Source organism: Lygodium microphyllum, chromosome 7 (genome assembly GCF_053477565.2).
Source record: "Lygodium microphyllum isolate KBCC chromosome 7, Lygodium_microphyllum_v1.1.10, whole genome shotgun sequence".
Classification (NCBI taxonomy): Eukaryota; Viridiplantae; Streptophyta; class Polypodiopsida; order Schizaeales; family Lygodiaceae; genus Lygodium; species Lygodium microphyllum.
The window spans coordinates 69,397,893-69,415,486 of record NC_141141.1 but is presented as its reverse complement, the minus strand read 5'-3'; the positions used below and the strand labels follow the sequence as shown (position 1 = coordinate 69,415,486).

At 43.3% G+C, this 17,594-nt stretch overlaps 1 long non-coding RNA gene across 1 annotated transcript; it reads left to right on the top strand.

Annotated features, from left to right (window-relative positions):
- Window positions 1–6,020: 6,020 nt before the first annotated feature.
- Window positions 6,021–6,976, top strand: LOC148033562 (uncharacterized). Its single transcript, XR_015691324.1, has 2 exons — window positions 6,021–6,571; window positions 6,609–6,976. It is a non-coding gene; the product is annotated as an uncharacterized LOC148033562 (long non-coding RNA).
- Window positions 6,977–17,594: the final 10,618 nt, after the last annotated feature.

Sequence of the window (17,594 nt, the reverse complement as noted above, 5' to 3'; positions counted from 1 at the left end):
TCCATCTGATGTAAAGACCATCCCTTTGATGCAGCCATAGCAATGACTGCTCTTACGGTTGCCATCCTTGCAACCGGACTAAATGTTTCTTCATAGTCAATGCCATATGTTTGTGCATACCCCTTGACTACTAATCTTGCCTTGTATCTGTTCACAGAACCATCAGCATTGTGCTTCACCTTATAAACCCACTTACAGCCAATTGCATTCTTACCTTTAGGCAAAGGTACTAACTCCCATGTAGCATTTGCTTCCAAGGCATCCATTTCTTCATCCATGGCTTTCTCCCATTTTTCTTTTCCCATGGCTTGCTCAAAAGATGTGGGTTCTGGTTCCTGTATCACTTTGACCATATATGCATAGTGAATGGCTGTAAATCCATCATATTTCAGCCTATCCACAGGATACCTAGCTCTTGTAGACCTGCGCAAAGTAGGTTCACTCCCAGGTGCTCTCAAAACATCCCTGGTCTTCCTTACTCCAGGTATAACAATAGAAGGAATACCCAACTCATCATCAATGCTCTGTTCTGAGCCACTGGATTCACCATCCACATAAGAGTGACCTGTATTCACATCAAACATGGGCTGATCAACCTTCTCTTTTCCTTTTCGTGATACCTGCATACCACTATCTGCATTGCTTTGAGAAGATTCTCCTGATCTCAATCTGCCTGTCCATGGCGAAGAATGTGAACCACTGCTAGAGGACGCTCCAGGTCCACTAATATTTTGTGACTGCTGCTGTGAATTCTGTGTAGCATTACCATTTTGTGCATCTTCATCATCAATCACATTTACTGGTTTATACCAGCTACTCATCTCATCAAAAACAACATCTCTGCTCACTGTAAACTTACGAGTAGAAGGGTTATAGCATCTATACCCTTTTTGCTGTAGAGAGTAACCAATAAAGATGCACTTCTCAGCTTTTGGATCCAACTTGGATCTCAGCTCATCTGGCACATGTACATAGGCAATGCAACCAAAAATTTTCAAATGAGAAATATCTGGTTTCCTACCAGTATACCTCTCCTCTGGAGTCATTCCATGTATTGCTGCAGTGGGAGTCCTGTTCATTATGTAGACTGCTGTAGCAACTGCTTCAGCCCAATAAAAATCTGGCAAGTCTTTTTCATTTAGCATGGCACGAGATACCTCTCCAATATGCCTGTTTTTCCTTTCTGCAATTCCATTTTGTTGTGGGGTATAACTGCATGAATATTGCTGCTTTATGCCATGCTCCTGCAAGAACTTTGCAAACTCATTTGAGAGGTACTCTCCCCCTCCATCTGACCTTAGGCATTTTATCTGCAAGCCTGTTTCTTTTTCAACCATAGCTTTAAGAGTTTTGAAATGCCCAAAAACTTCACTTTTCTTTTTCATAAAATACACCCAAACTTTTCTGCTATAGTCATCAATAAAACTGACAAAATAATGACAGCCTCCAAGAGATGCAGCTTTAGTTGTCCACACATCAGAGTGAATTAATTCCAATGGCTTCTCACTCTCTTGAACATGTCTAGGAAATGGTTTCCTTGCCTGTTTTCCAAACTGACAGGCTTCACATACCTTATGCATTTCTGCAACCTTGAATTTGGGCAATCCTGCAACAATATTTTGGGCCTGCATTGATTTAAGTCGTTGTACATTAACATGACCAATGCGTTTATGCCAGATATCAATATCTGCAACTACACCGGTCCCATGTGCAAACATTGCTGCACTCAATTCAGACATGTCTGCATCCAATGTAAACATTCTGCCCTTCTTCTTTCCTTTTGCTATCAAGCGACCTTTATTTTTCATATCCTCAACAAAGCATCCATGAGGATTAAATCTGACCTGCAAGCCCTGTTCAACCATTTGACCAACTGAAACCAGATTCTTGGTGATATTCGGGACATGAAATACATCGGACAGGTATTTCTTTTTCCCACCCTGCATAGACAAGGGAATTTTTCCAATCTGCACAATAGGATGTGCAGTATCATCACCAGTCTCCACAAATCCTGGTTTTTCCATTTTCCTTGCATCCTCCATCCATTCTGCATGACCTGTCATGTGGTTTGATGCACCTGAGTCAACATACCATACATCATTACTTTCTTCTGCACTTGTCATAGAATTGTTCATGTGCTGCACCATGAACAAATGCTCATTTCTGTCATCACCCTGTCTACTAGAAGATGCATAATTCCCTTGTTGCAGTTTTCCATTCATGATGTCATTCTGCTTTTTATAGCAGTCTTTAGCCATATGACCCATTTTACCACAGTAGTAGCATTCAACATTACTGTTTGCATTTTGGCCTCTTTGCCATCCACCACGACCTCTTTGGCTCCCCCTGCCTCTAGAGTTACCACGTCCTCCTCCATAGGACTGGTTTTCTTGAGTTTGCTGCATATTCTGATTTCTGCCACGGCCTCCAAATCGGCCTCCTCTACCTCTGCCTCTACCTCTTCCAGCATTTGAGTAGAAGACAGCTTCTTTTGAAGTTCCTCCTGAAGAAGATGCACCACCATTTCTCTGTTCCTCAGAAATTAGAAGAGCAATCAACTCCTCAAAATCAGGAAATCTTTCACGAACTGAAATGGATGTCCGAAACTGTGCATAATCCTTTCCTAGACCATTCAAGGTCACGAAAACTAAATCATCATCTTCCACTGGCGACCCAATGGAAGCAAGTGCATCTGCAATCTTCTTCACCTTCATGTGGTAGTCGTTGATGCTCATACTTTCTCTTTGCACATTATGCAACTCTTGCTTGAGCTGCATTTTTCTGGCTTGCGTATTTGTGCTATACATTTTTGACAAAGTATCCCATGCCTCCTTTGGCGTACTTGCATCCTGAATATGCACAATCATAGAGTCTGAAATACTGATAGACAGCCAATACATAACTTTCCTGGCTCTCTCATGCCATGTTTTAAATGCCTGCATTTGTTGTTGATTTGGAACATCAGGAAGAACTGGTTCTTCTTCATTTCCTGCAACAAATTCCCAATATCCTTTTCCCATAAGGAAATTCGTCATTCTAAACTTCCATGCCTGGAAGTTGTTCTTGTCAAGCTTTTCAGTGACAATCTGTGAAAGAGAATCAGACGCCATTACAGAATACTGCAAGAAATTCTGTCACTGCAAAAAACACAGCTTCACCCTCACAAGGGCAAATTTGCAAAACTGGCGAAAGTGGTATTTGACCACACAGTCACTTCCTAGTGACGATTTTGCATAAACAGGAACCAAGGATGATTCTGAAACTCCCAATGTCTCTACGCACAAGCATACGATGCAATTTCTACAGTAACTTTTCACCGACCTGTAGAACAGTGGTCGCACAGCATAAAACTGAGCCTTTTCCTGAGTGCGTGCAGAAAACTTCCGTCTGCAAAACAGGCCCCGAAATGGCCTCAAATCAAAAAAAGAAGGTCGCCAAGGGCTAAAGCCCTTTCCCGCAACATATACTGCCCTCTTGCTTCACCGCGAAGGGCGTCTCAACCTGAGACAATGCACTCCTGCAATTTTCGGTTGTGCTACCTGCAGAGATCTGCTCCCAAAGACAGAAAATGAAAGCAACACTGCTCCTCTTACCAGACCACCGCGAGCTTGGCTTGCTTTCTTGAGCTCCTTACCACGAACAAGGCTCTGATACCATGTCAAGATTGTGGGAGAGAAGGAAGGAGTCTCGCTTGAAGCTTTCTTGCTTGCACAATGGGGGAAGACACACAAGGGTGGAGGCTGAAAACAGTTTTCCTCTTCTTAGTTGTGTAAGCCAAAAGAACTCAAGTACAAAGAAATAGAAGAACCCTATATATGGGTCTCAAACCAAACTCAACTAACTAAGGTGGCATACTAACTGAGCCACGAACTAGAGTAGATAAGGATAGCTATCATGTAGCTATTATTCATGGGCGGTGTACCAACCGCGTCTGCAACTGACAAGTCGGTGACATAAATATACAACGGTCACCCTGGCGTATCACGAGTGGAGCTCGATATCTCAACATGAAGTATTCACAAAATTAGGAGTAATGAAATTACAAGTGTCTTTGGGAATGGAAAGAAATTTTCATGTGGCTATATTTCATGCATCTTTTTATGTTGAATATATGTATAGAACTAAAAGAGGCAATTTGTTGCTTGGTAGATTTGTAGTCTCTACAATTCTAGTAGTCTTGCACTACATGCAATGGAAGTTTCTAAAAGTAAGGAGAACTATATATATGAATATTTGAAATGCTATAAGATGGATTGAGCTCTCAATGGAAAGGAAATGATATAGGGATCCTTGTTTTACTTTTCATGGTGTCGATTCAAATATGCTTGTTAAGAGAGATTCTTGGTTTTTATCATGTGGTGTTTTCTTGGGAGTTAATAGAGGCTGACTAGCCAATTTACCTATCAGCGTATGTGATATTAATATGAGTGTTTAGACTTGTTTGGATAACAAGCTCATCTACCAAAGTATAGGTGTTGGGGTTGTTTGAGTACCTTAATTATAACAGAATATAATATCCCAATCCATCTTCATTATTACCAAGAGATCAAGATGCAAAATGGTTGGTTATGAATTACATCTAATGACTCATCAGTTTGCTAGCAATGTAGATAGAAAGGATAAAGCAAATGATGAGAAAGTCAATGTACTAAGGAAACTAGGATGGTTCTTATAAGATTGTTTCAATGTTTTTATGATGGAAAATAGACTATTTGTTGACACTACAATAGTGACTTGTTGTACATTGCATGCATGTGTAGCATTGGTTGCATTGTGCCTGTGGCAAATACATGACAAGAAATTCATGTGTTTTGTGTTTCTGGTGAGAAGATTATTCGACGAAGTTATGGAGATGCAACTATTTTCATGTTTACTACTAGATTGCATTTTGGTGTGTGCGATTATTGTTATTTTAGGTGCTACTGTTACGTGGATTATCTTATGCAACTATGCATTGAATTATTTATTATTATTATAGCCTAAGAGCAAGATGATTTTCTTTGCAAGACCAAATTCATTAGGTAGACTTTAGAAAATTATTAGACAAAAGTATGCAACTTCTATAAGGAAAGCATTTAAGGCTCTAAAAAAGGATGCTTTTCATTCAAGACCTATGAGGGTTGAAAAGCTAATAATACAAATTCATAATTGCATGCATGAGGGAGATGCTCACTAATGCATTGGGGGAGATTGCACCCAATCTCTTGCCATGCACTCTTTTCTCTATTTCTTTCTTGTTCTACTTGTGCTCATGCAATTTGTAGTTACTTATTATCCTCGATGGAGAGGAGTTGACATAAAAACAATAGCTTTTAGTCAAGCTAACTTTCAAATAAAAGGATGCTTAGAATTGAGAAAAGGCCTTTGGCAAGGATGGGATCAGCAATACAAGCACCTACCAATACTACCCCATGGCCATAATTTCACCCTCCCCTCGAGCTACTAGGCCTAGTTCAAATGTTTTCGAGCTATTGTGCCCAGGTGAATAAGTTCTAGGTTGAAACGAACCCACCTTTTCCCGAACCATGAACAGTGTGAGTGGGGAATAAATGGCACTTGACGTTTGCCTTGAGGGCTCAACTAAACGTGGTACGTACGTGCATATAAAAGGAAGATAAGGCTGAAATAATAACCTTGGATACCTGGTTGTCCTTCTCCTTTGATATGCTATAAATGATAGGTGCCGTGGAGCGGGAGGAAGCTGACGTAGCATTTGTAGCCGAGCAAAGGCGCTATGACTTGGAGCCTGCTTGATGCACACCTGCTGGGACCTAGGCTACATCTGGACTTCTTTGATAGGTGAAATAAATCAGCGGATATGAGGCATTGAGTACGTACTCATGTGAAATCTTGGGCAAGCTTGGACTCTGGAGCCGTTTTCGTGTCGGGATTCCTCACTTATCTGGGGCAGGTAGCAGCCCCTTTCAATACACCGGGATCACGTTTCAAACACAGAGAGACGTGCATCGTTTTTCCTTCTGGAAGCAAGCTGCGAAATAGGCTATAAAAGGCGCATGCGGGGCGGCAGCTATAGCATTCCACAACACCAGCTCCGCTTGTGTAGCATATAGAAGTAGCTTTCGGGATCAAGCAACATGGCCGCGAGAGTAGCCGGCCTGCGCCTTGGCAGCTGTAGTAGAACGCGCTTTCTTCTTCGTCTTCTTCTTGTCCTGGTAGTAGTCGTGGGTAATGATCTGGTGGCGAGGCCTGCGCAGGGCTACTCGGACAACTGCGCCGGGTCGGGGCTCTGCGGGCAGGTGAGCAAGAACGACTGCATCACCGCCTACAACCGCTTCGATGACGGCACCACCTACTCCGCCTACGCCTCGCGAGTGGCGGGCCACTGCACCGCCATCTACCGCTGCGACGGCTCCTACCAGTCCATCAGTGGTGCCTCCCTCAAGCAGCAGTTCGCCCATATCTACAACTCTCAGCCCTGCGGCCGCTGCGGCAGCCATGCCTTCAACAACTGCGAGGCCACCCTCAACTACTGCGGCAGCTGCAGTGACGTCGGCTAATACTGCTACTCCACTTGCAGAATAAGTGATTAAGCCCTCCTTGCTACAATAAGGCTGGATAAGTGATTAAGCCCTCCTTGCTACAATAAGGCTGGCCTGTATTATGCCAAGTACGGCTGCCGTAACTGATCAATATAAGTAAAAAGCTCTTTTGCTCCGTTACTTCATAGCTTCGACCATGAAAGCCAATTATATTAGAGTTTGAACGTCCAGAAAAAGTTGCTTTGTCAGATGAGAACTTTGCCATTTTTACACGCCAAAAAATGGACTCTATTAATAAAGCGAATACCTTGATGGTCTCACAAAAGACAATATACTATATAGTGGCATTGTGCAAGGGGGGATACACTACTGCACAAGGATAGTACACACAATGGCTAGCATGTGAGGAACGTTGTCGAGACCACATGTGTATAAAGTGTGAAAATAAACATGTTCTTCAGTGTTACGGGATTTCAGTGTGTGTCTATGGAATCAGTTTTTCAGTCATTTATGTGACTTGTTGTCAAGAGAAAGTTAGTGAATGATACGATGTAAAGTATTGGTTCATATGCTAGATATGTAAGTGACAGTTGGATGCTTAGAAAACTTAGCTCAAGAAGAGCTTTGAGATAAATGACATGGGGTATGCCTCTCACATACTTGATATGCGCAATCCCTCTAGGGGACTGTCTCTCTCTCTCTCTCTCTCTTTATTCTCTCTCACACAAATACATTTTTAAAAAAAATCCTAAATTCTCTCTTTCTCTCTATATTTTCTCTCTTTACTCTCTCTCACATACAAATAAACCTTTTTAACACCCTAATTTCTCTCTATTTCCATTCTCACCATTCTCTCTCTTCATTCTCTGAATTCTCTCTGTCTCTGTCTCTCTCTCTATCACGGTTGCTATGGAGCGATTACCTTGCACTAGCTGGAGTTGCACTTTGGCCATTCGTCACCACCTCCATAGCTTGATGATACTAGTGCCCAAAGCTACGGGCTTCAATCAACTGTTGTTGTTTTGGATGCATGTGCATCTTCACTTGTTGTAGAGAGAGAGAGAGGAGAGAGAGAGAGAGAGAGAGAGAGAGAGAGAGAGTCTATGGACATTCTACCCATCATTGTTGAGTTGTTGCCCAAGACCGCCACCTTCACCCACAGTTTTTACATACATGCATGCTTGTTGTGTAATGCATGTTGTCGGAGCACTTGGGATCGAAAGTCTACCACGGGGGTAAAAGATAGTAGGGTGAAGGAAGATTCAGGGAGAGGAGTAGATGGAAGAGAAGGGGTTTAAAGAAATAGAAGATGTAGAATAATTTTCATAGAGGTGAAGCCTGACAATTTATTTCTGCATCTTGAGAAGATAAATCTCTTGAGACAAAAACGTGCATAAAACAATAACTTCCTCTCTATTGCTCAGACCACTAATCTGATGCTTCCGTTGGCTTGAAAAGAGGGGTAAACTATTAACACACCTAGCCAGAATTCTGCCAAATCACTCCTCCTTCCAATTTGGAGTGCTATTGTTTACCTGTAAACTGCGATCGCGTGTTTCGCGATTTCGCCTATTCTTCTTTTTACATAAAATCCCCTAAAAATGGCTAAAAGCCACTTGTTTTGGATGCATGTGCATCTTCACTTGCTGGAGTTGCACTTTGGCCATTCGTCACCACCTCCATAGCTTGATGATACTAGTGCCCAAAGCTACGGGCTTCAATTAGCTGCTGTTGTTTTGGATGCATGTGCATCTTCACTTGTTGTCGAGAGAGAGAGAGAATTACTCGTAGCTTCTCCATGATACTATTCGATGTGCAGTGGTTCAAAGCGATACTTGAAGGAGCTGGAGCAACAGTTCGACGAGGTCCATTTAGATTTCTCGAAATAGATTCCGAAACAAAATGGACGGATTTGCGCGACAACTTTGTGTTGCCGGCCCATTGTGAATAGGTGTGTGAACTCATTTGTTTTTTAATTGTATTATGACATGGTACATGTCACAATAGTTAAATCTCTCTTGTATGTGTTTGTAAGCAGGTAATCTTCTATCCAAACCCCTGACAACCTTGATGGTGGTATGTTATACCTTTAGCTCCCCGAAGTGCAAGAGTATATGATCAAAGCGATGTTCTGAGCATAGATGAGGACAATATGCAAATAGAGGGGTCGATATTGTAAGCGATGGAGGCCACCGAAAGCTTGGAGCATGTAGAGGAGCTAGCATCGGGTAACAATGATGGAAATATAGGAGTCCAAGAATTCTTTGAGAACGAGGTGAACTCATCATTTTGTGGTGACATCTCTATCGACCTTCCAGTGTATGCCGAGTTGTGTCAGGAGATTGACATGGGACTATAGGATACTTCATACTTGGAGCATCCACCTACTCAATTCGTTGACGAATCGCTTATAAGGGTATACAAGATATACATTTTAAGTAAGATCATTTTTAAAAGATTTATATTATCGTGCTTTGTATGATTTAAATTGATTATGCTAACATTTTTTGTATGTGCAGGTCACCTTTGTGGATACTTAGATAATCAGGATGAGTCGAGGGATAAGCGATGAGAAGCTATAGGATATCTTCACATGCATGTCCCCAGATCAGATGGAAAGATTCAAAGACATGCCGGATCAGGAGCTGTCTCGAATATCGTCAGGCCGCTCTATTAGATCTACTTCGGCGCAATCTGATGCTTCAGTTTCGAGCAGACGAGGTTGACCCTCCAGACTTGGGCTAGACGGAGGGAGTGCTTCAGGGGAATGTTGCAGAGATCCGAATGCAGTGAGCCCATGGTCGGCTCGGGATACATGTACTACTCCTTGCTCTCGTGGCGGTTTCAGAGAGCGTGGCTCAAGTGGTTGCTATGGAGGCACGGACGCGGTGTCTCGGTCTCGTCATTCTGCTAGAGTTGTATTACCTCCGCGATTTGTCACACCTGTGGGGACATCTACTCCACTCACTCCTGCTTTTTCTCAGCCGTCCGCAGAGGTGGCATCCCTATGGGTGCTACTCTGATAAATACTACCCCGGTCGGTACATTAAATATACAGGGGTCTCCTGGATATGCCCAAGAGCATGTCGCAGGTGGGAGAGGCCCCATCTTAGGCATACCCTAGAGGGGTATGCCTACCTTGTAGATGATAGGTCACGAGTCATCATCATGAATGATGAGAGGAGGATGATGATGGCTCGCATGAGAGAGTTGTGCCAACAAGTTTTTCGGCACAACATCTTGGATCATTGGAAAAACATACTAGACGGGAGCAATGACTATATAGTAGCATCCTTGCATGAGGAGTTTTTGGTACCAGCCGTAGCGTACCACCCGGATCAGATAGGTTTTCTACGGGCTGGATGATGGAGTGTATGCATGCATATATGTCATACAGATGATCGGGACGCACGCAAGGCACTCAAGAGTGGGGCTGAAAAGTTCGAGTGGCTAGACGTGGACAACTGGTGCCGACTCAAGGAGGAGACTACAAATTCTGCAAGACGTTGGAGACAGCAGCGCGAGGCGATGAGGGCACGACTAGAGGCCAGAGTGGTTCATCATCTTAGGAGTGGCAGCCACATGACATACCTGGAGGACTTTGTAAGTTTTTCTTTTGTTTTTCTTGCTTATTTTTTTGTAATATCCTCTGTACTGACAATCGTGTTTCTAACAGTTAGTATTTTGTTTTCTTTGCAACACTCCATTACAAATCGCGATCCAACCGGCCTTGAGACTTGATATGCAGAGAGGCACGGTCTCATTGCATTGATTGATCGATTGTATGGACGTGGGTTTTTGGGGGTAAAGTTGCCTTTGTCTAGCCGCCCGTGTATTACTACACTGACAATCACCGCCACTACACACTATAGGTGACGGGCGCCCGTCACTGTCACTTTATTCTTTATTCTTTTAGTAAAAGTTTGAATAAAGGAAGGCCCGGTCACACATTGTGACTGCTAGAGTTCCCATTTCTTGTCTCTCTCTTTCTTGCTCTTGCTCTCCCACCATAGCTCTCGAGTGCAAGCTTCGATCCTTCTCACCTTTCAACTGGTATCAGAGCACGGCTTCCTGACTCTTGAGCTTGGCTCGTGGCATTCTCAGCTTCCCATCGATTCCCCACTCACATTGGGTCTCCTTCTCGGCAGCCATAGCTCATTCTCTTGAGCTCCCGTCACCTCTTGGAGCTTTCTTCACTTGGATCTTGCTTCCAACCTATCAGGCTTGCTGAGGCTTGGTACAGGCCTTCTTTGGCTCCCATTTGTATCCCCTTTGGGCCCCATTGTTGACACGTGGGATAACATATTTCCCCAGCTAGCTCACGTTTTTTTTCCGTCTATTTCAAAATCTGACAAAAAAATCACTCTTTTTGTCATATCTCGGGCATTCGAAACCCGATTCAGGGAAGGTAAGAGTCTAAGTTGGGGTTTTGGTATGCTCTGGACGCGATGGTGATGTCAAATTTACCAAGTTCTGATAATAGAATATTCTGCAACAGATTTCAGGTCTGAGACCATGTATGTGTATGCCTATGGCTTATGTGATGCTTCTACTGATGTCTATTAATACCGGATCACTTGTGGATATTATGCCTCTTATGTGAGATGCATTTGGAGCTGATTTAGTTTAGTCATTGACTGTTTTGAACAATGCTAGATCTGTCCAAAACAGGGTAGCCACTTGTTACTTTAATTTTATGCTTATAGGTCTTGGCATTTGATACCCGATTATGCCCGGTTGGTGCGTACATACGTGAATGTATGCCTATGGTTTGCCTATGGATTGATTGAGCATTGATTTTCTCAGTTTACAGAGGTTATATGCTGTTGAAAACTTCAGGACTGAAGCTATTTATGCTATAGTCGGGTTATGCCTATTGGTCACGGGGTGCTCTCGGCTACTCGGTATGATGTCATGATGTATTTGGACTATGCCACATGTCTTATTTATGCTCCGAAATGCTTTTGAGCTGAGATTAGAGCTCGATTTGGCTTTGACAGTCACTTCTTTGCAGCTGGCATTTCATCTATGACATGGTTTATGCCTAGGCTGTCCAGTACGGGTTATGATGTCTTGGTGAATGCTTTATGCTTTGGCTATGGATGACAGTTGTTTGAGCTCGTCTCGACATTCATTTGAGTATTCCCTTGAGAAGTTGGACATTGACTTGGATTTTTCCATTACGACTTGGTTTTTTCCATTACGACCTTGGATGCTATTGAGGCATTGTCTTAGTTACCTGTCTTTGGTACTTTGACTTGGTTTGCTTGAGCTGTTGAGCTCGTTTATCTACCTTTTGAGCTAGTGGGAGCATCTTGTATGCTTGACTGACATTGAGCAAGAGGTTTATGCTATTTGAGCATTTTGCAGATACTTGAGACTTTGGGATCTCTTACACTTACATGTTGCATGGTTCATGCACTGATATGTTAGAGTTGCTTTTGACCTGAGCTTGGGCTTTGCACTCTTGTGAGCATACACCTAATGGTGTCAGGTCTTGCTAGTGTTATGTATACTTTGCCCTATTGTCCAGGGGATATGCTTACTCACCACTGATGGATGATTTGGTAACATGTTTGGGTGTTTGCTCAAGGTCTTGATGACTGTTTGGTGCTGATTTATGCCCGTTTATGGCTGGTCATATCTTGGTTTTCATTTATTAACTTGGTGCAGTGATTTGGCCAGAAATTGACTCTCACAGTACCTTGCTGTCATTTATTACAGCAAGCATATAACTCCGGACTGACATGGATTTTTCATGCTAAAATATTTTGAAATGATGTACTTTCACTAGTACTTGGTGGGTAGTAGCTTTGGTAATACTTTTCTCGCCATTTTCTCTCGAATTTGGTGATTTTTTGGTCATTTTCTGCAGACAACAAGCACTTTTGAACTGTCTACACTTTTTCAGCCTGCATTATGGTGAGTTTGTCATTGATCATGCTATTTTCAACATCACTAAGCTTGATGGTATAAATTACTCTTATTGGAAGAGCCAAATTTGACAGGTGTTGGTGAAGAAATTGTAAATCAAAACATTGAGGTTGAGCGGGCATTCGCATGCAACTATGCCAGATGAGAAATGACTTGAGCTTGATGAGTTATGCAAGTCCCCTATTGTATTATCTCTCACAGAACAGGTTCATTACAATGTATTTGAGGAAAAACAGAGTGCATGGTAGTTGTGGGATAAACTCAAGAATCTCTATGACAAGAAAAGTCCAGCGAGTCAGATGTATTGGCTGAAGCAGCTTATGGATCTATGCATGAAGGAGAATGTGGACTATGTCTGCTCACTTGAGCCAGTTCCATACTATACTCAAGAACTTGACTTCGCAGCAGGACATCACTTTTGTAGAGAATGTCACTCCTCTTTTCTTGCTTGGTACTCTTAATGAGTCATGGGATGTATTCCGCACTACATTATGTGCCTCTACTGCTACCTTGAAATTATCTGATGTTGAGAGTACTCTTCTGCAGGAAGAGGTTAATCGTAAGAATTTGGATGTCTCTTGTGTGTCGCATGCTATGACAATTAGAGACAGGAATGATGGGTATGGAAAGCATGGCAGTGGCAGTGGCCGTGGACAAGATTCTCAGAAATCTCGATCCAAGTCTCGTGGGAAGTCACGTAGTAAATCCCGTGGCTGGAATGCAAATGTTACTTGTCACCATTGTGGGAAAAAGGGCCATATTAGGCCACAATGCCATGAACTGCGCAATGAAAGGCGCAAAGATAAGGGGAAAGACAAAGTGCAGGATAAGTCTTCTGATCGCAGCATAGTGCATGCAAAGTCCAGTGTTAAAATTGAAGAGATTAATGTTATGCAGCCTGAGGATGTTGATGATGATGATTATATCCTTGCAGCTTCTTCTAGTGCTTCACAGATGACAGAGATAAACTCTATGTATACACAGTGTTGGCTCTTGGACTCAGGTGCGTCCTTTTATGTGACACCTTGTCGAGAGTGGTTTCATTCATATCGTACTATTTTGGGTTCTATGTGCTTGGGTGGTGATAGCTCTCTTGACATTGTGGGCATTGGTAATGTTAGGCTGTAGTTTCCTTTTGGCAGCAGTTTCCTTTTGGCAGCAGTTTTGTTATGCAGGATGTACATCATGTACCTGCTTTGACACGTAGTCTCCTGGACAGCTTGATGACACCAGTTATCATGTATCTTTTGAAGACTCTACATGGAAGATCACTCGTGGCAGGCTTGTGATTGCAAGAGGTCCCAAGGCTGGCAACCTCTATCCCTTGATTGTATCTGCTTCTTCCCTTGATCATGTCTTGTCTGTGGGTTCTATCCCACGTATCTCTTTGGGATGCCCGTTTGGACTATATGTTTTTGAAGGAAATGAAAATGCTTTCTGGTTTGCAGTACTTACCCCCCCTTGATTATGCATGTTTTGATTCATATGAGCATTTCCTTTATGGCAGGTAGACTAGGTCTACGCATAAGAAGTCTGGTAGGCCATGCATGAGTGAGCCCTTGGCATTGGTACATTCGGATGTCTGTGGGCCCATGCCTTGTCAGTCTATGGGTGGTGCAAAGTATTTTGTTACGTTCATAGATAATTTTTTACGGAAAGTTTGGGCTTATCCCATTAAGCTAAAATCCGATGACTTGGCTGTGTTTTTCAGAGATGGCTTGCATTGGTTGGGAACGAGTTTTGGTATAGGCTAAAATGCCTAAGAACAGATAATGGGGGTGAGTATGTCTCACGTGCTTTTGAGCAGTTATGTGATGAGAGGGGTATTAAGCGTCAATTGACCACCTCTTACACCCCCCAGAATGGTTTGGCTGAGCAGATGAATAGAACCATCCAAGAGTGTGTACACTCTATGCTTAGCCATGCAGACCTACCACAGAGCTTTTGGGTTGAGGCCGTTAGTATAGCTGTGCATGTCATAAATAGATCACCTTCTAGTGGTTTGGATTTCCAGGTTGCAGAGGAGGTATGGACTAGAAAACCTCCCTCTTATACGCATCTCTGTGTCTTTGGATGTGAGGTATTTTGCCACGTGCCCAAGGACAAGAGAAGTAAGTTGGATACTAAGAGTGTCAAATGCATTTTCCTTGGTTATGGGGATGCAGGCGAGATGGGTTACCGTCTTTGGGATCCACATGCGCGGAAAGTCATCCGTAGTCATGATGTAGTCTTCCATGAAGACAAGATACATAGGCAGCCTGAGAAAGTTGTTGAGATCTGCAGGGTCATATTTTAGGAGGAGCCGAGGGCTCCTGCACAACCAGTTGGATAGCATACAGCTGCAGGAGATGCTCATGGTGAGGGTGTTGGACAGGCAGTTGGGCAAGCCGCAGAGCCTGCTATGAGACGGTCTACTAGAGACAGACGTCCACCTGATAGATTTTAGCCCTCGATGCATTACGTCTTGGTTACAGATCCAGGAGAGCCTTTCACCTATGATGAGGCTATGCACAGGGGTGACAGTCACTCCTGGGAGAGGGCTATGCAGTCTGCGATAGACTCCTTGCATAAGAATGAGACTTGGGATTTGGTTTCCTTGCCTGAGGGCAAGAAGGCTTTGCCATGCAAGTGGGTGTACAAGTTGAAAAGTATCCCTGGACACCCCAAGCCGGCATACAAGGCTAGACTGGTAGCAAAGGGTTTTAAGCAGGAGCATGGTGTGGACTTTGATGAGGTCTTTTCTCCTGTGGTTAAGATGACCACCATGCGCTTAGTCTTAGCTTTGGTTGCTCAGCTTGACTTGGATTTATGCCAGATGGATGTCAGGACGGCTTTCTTACATGGGGACTTGCATGATGAGATTTATATGGAGCAGCCTAAGGGCTTTGCAGAACTTGGCAGGGAGCACCTAGTGTGCAAATTGAAGAAAAGCCTTCATGGCTTGAAGCAGGAACCTAGGGAGTGGTATCATAAGTTTGATGTCTTTATGCAGTCACAGGGCTACAATAGGAGTGCTAGGGATCCGTGTCTTTACACGAAGAAAGCCCGTGATGGTTCTTTATTGATTTAGTACTCTATGTGGATGATATGCTGATCAGGGAAAGCTCATGATAAGCTAGATGCTCTTAAGGCTCAGCTCAAGAAGAGCATTGAGATGAAAGATCTAGGACAGGTCGCTCACATACTTGGTATGCGCATTGGATGCGACAGGCATCAGGGACTTCTCTACTTATCACAGAGGGAGTACATTCATAAAGTCCTTGAGTGCTTTTGCATACAGGATGTAAAGCCTATTGGCTATCCATTGCCTTCTTATGTGAAGGTATCATAGGCTGATTGTCCGCAGACAGATGAGCAAAGGGCCGAGATGGCCAAGATTCCCTATACATCCACAATGGACAGTCTTATGTATGCCATGATAGCCACTCGTCCTCCAGATATTGCCTTTGCAGTTGGTGTTGTGGCACGCTATATGGCTACACCTGGCAAGAAGCACTGGGATGCCATGAAGGGTATCATGAGGTACCTGAAGGGGATTGTAGATATGTGCATATGTTATGGCAGCTAGGATACAGGAGTCATGGGATACACTGACTCTGATTATGCAGGACATGCAAATAGTAGGAATTCCACTTTCGACTATGTATTCACCTATGCTGGAGGTGTTGTTTCTTGGATATCCAGGGTGTAGAAATGCATGGCCCTTTCTACTACAGAGGCCGAGTATGTTGCAGCCACTGAGGCTTGCAAGGAGGCCATTTGGTTGGGTCATTTGGTTGCTGACCTTGGTATATTGATGCTATCCCTACATTGCATTTGGATTCTATGAGTGCTATTCAGTTAGCCAAGAATCCGGTCTTCCATGCGAAGACAAAACACATTGAGATGAGGTATCACTTCATACGTGGGGTTGTTGAGGACAAGTCTGTTGATCTTGTCAAGATCTCGACTGACCAGAATCCTGCAGATCTGCTCACGAAAAGCCTCTCTATAAAGCACTTTGCCTTCCTCAAGAGGTTGATGGGTGTGGGATGAGATGATATCTTTCCTCATCCTGTTGTACATGTGTACATGTTGTACTATCTTTTCCTTTTTCTTTTCACTCCTCACTAGGGTAGATTTGCCTTTAAGTGGGAGGTTGTTGGAGCTAAAGGCGCCTTCGCCTAGCCACCCATGTATTACTACACTGACAGTCACCGCCCCCACTACACACTACAGGTGGCGGGCGCTCGTCACTATCACTTTATTCTTTATTCTTTTAGTGACAGTTTGAATAAAGGAAGGCCTGTCACACATTGTGATTGTTGGAGTTCCCATTTCTTGTCTCTCTCTTTCTTGTTCTTGCTCTCCCACCATAGCTCTTGAGTGCAAGCTTCGATCCTTCTCACCTCTCAGCGGTGGCCCTGTAAGTCACTCATCTTTGTTGTCCGTTACCATGTTTAATTAGAATGCATTATTGTATAGTGAACTGATGTGTAGTTGTTTCTTTTTTTGTAGAGTCTGTTCGATGCTCCTTTGCGGCAGGATGAGCTTTCGGATGGCGATGATCTATAGCTCGCCCTTGGATCCTTGGAGCTCACACAACCTTCTTTTTTGGTCACGTGATTTGTGTAAACATTTTCTATGTAGTAGTGATATCTTACCATGATTGTACTAGTCACTTTCATTATGCGATCATGTATTTATTTCATGTATGAGTGTTATGATTTAAGTACACTTTGTCTTTATTTATACGAGCATTGTACATAGTGCAGAAACTATTTTGTATGGCCCAAATAAAGCACATAGTGCTATATGTGGCAGGGCAGCCTGCCACAATTTTTTTTTTCCCCTGTTACTGTCGCTATTAGCGTCGCAAATTTGTTGCACGCGTTGTTATTGGCATCGTTATTATCGTCGTGGAAAAATCCAAGTGTGCGTCAATTACAAGAAGTTGAACGTTGCTACTAAGAGGGACAACTATCGACAGAGCACATGCTTGAGAGAGTGGCATGCAAGGAAGCCTATAGTTTTCTGGACGACTTCTCAGGGTACATGTCAAGAATCGCGTGGTGGAGGGGGTTGCTCAAGATGCTGCGCCGAACACACACAGAATGCACAAGGAGAAGCTCACTCAAGAGACAAGAAGAGAGATGGAGGCCAAAACGTTTTCTTGCTGAT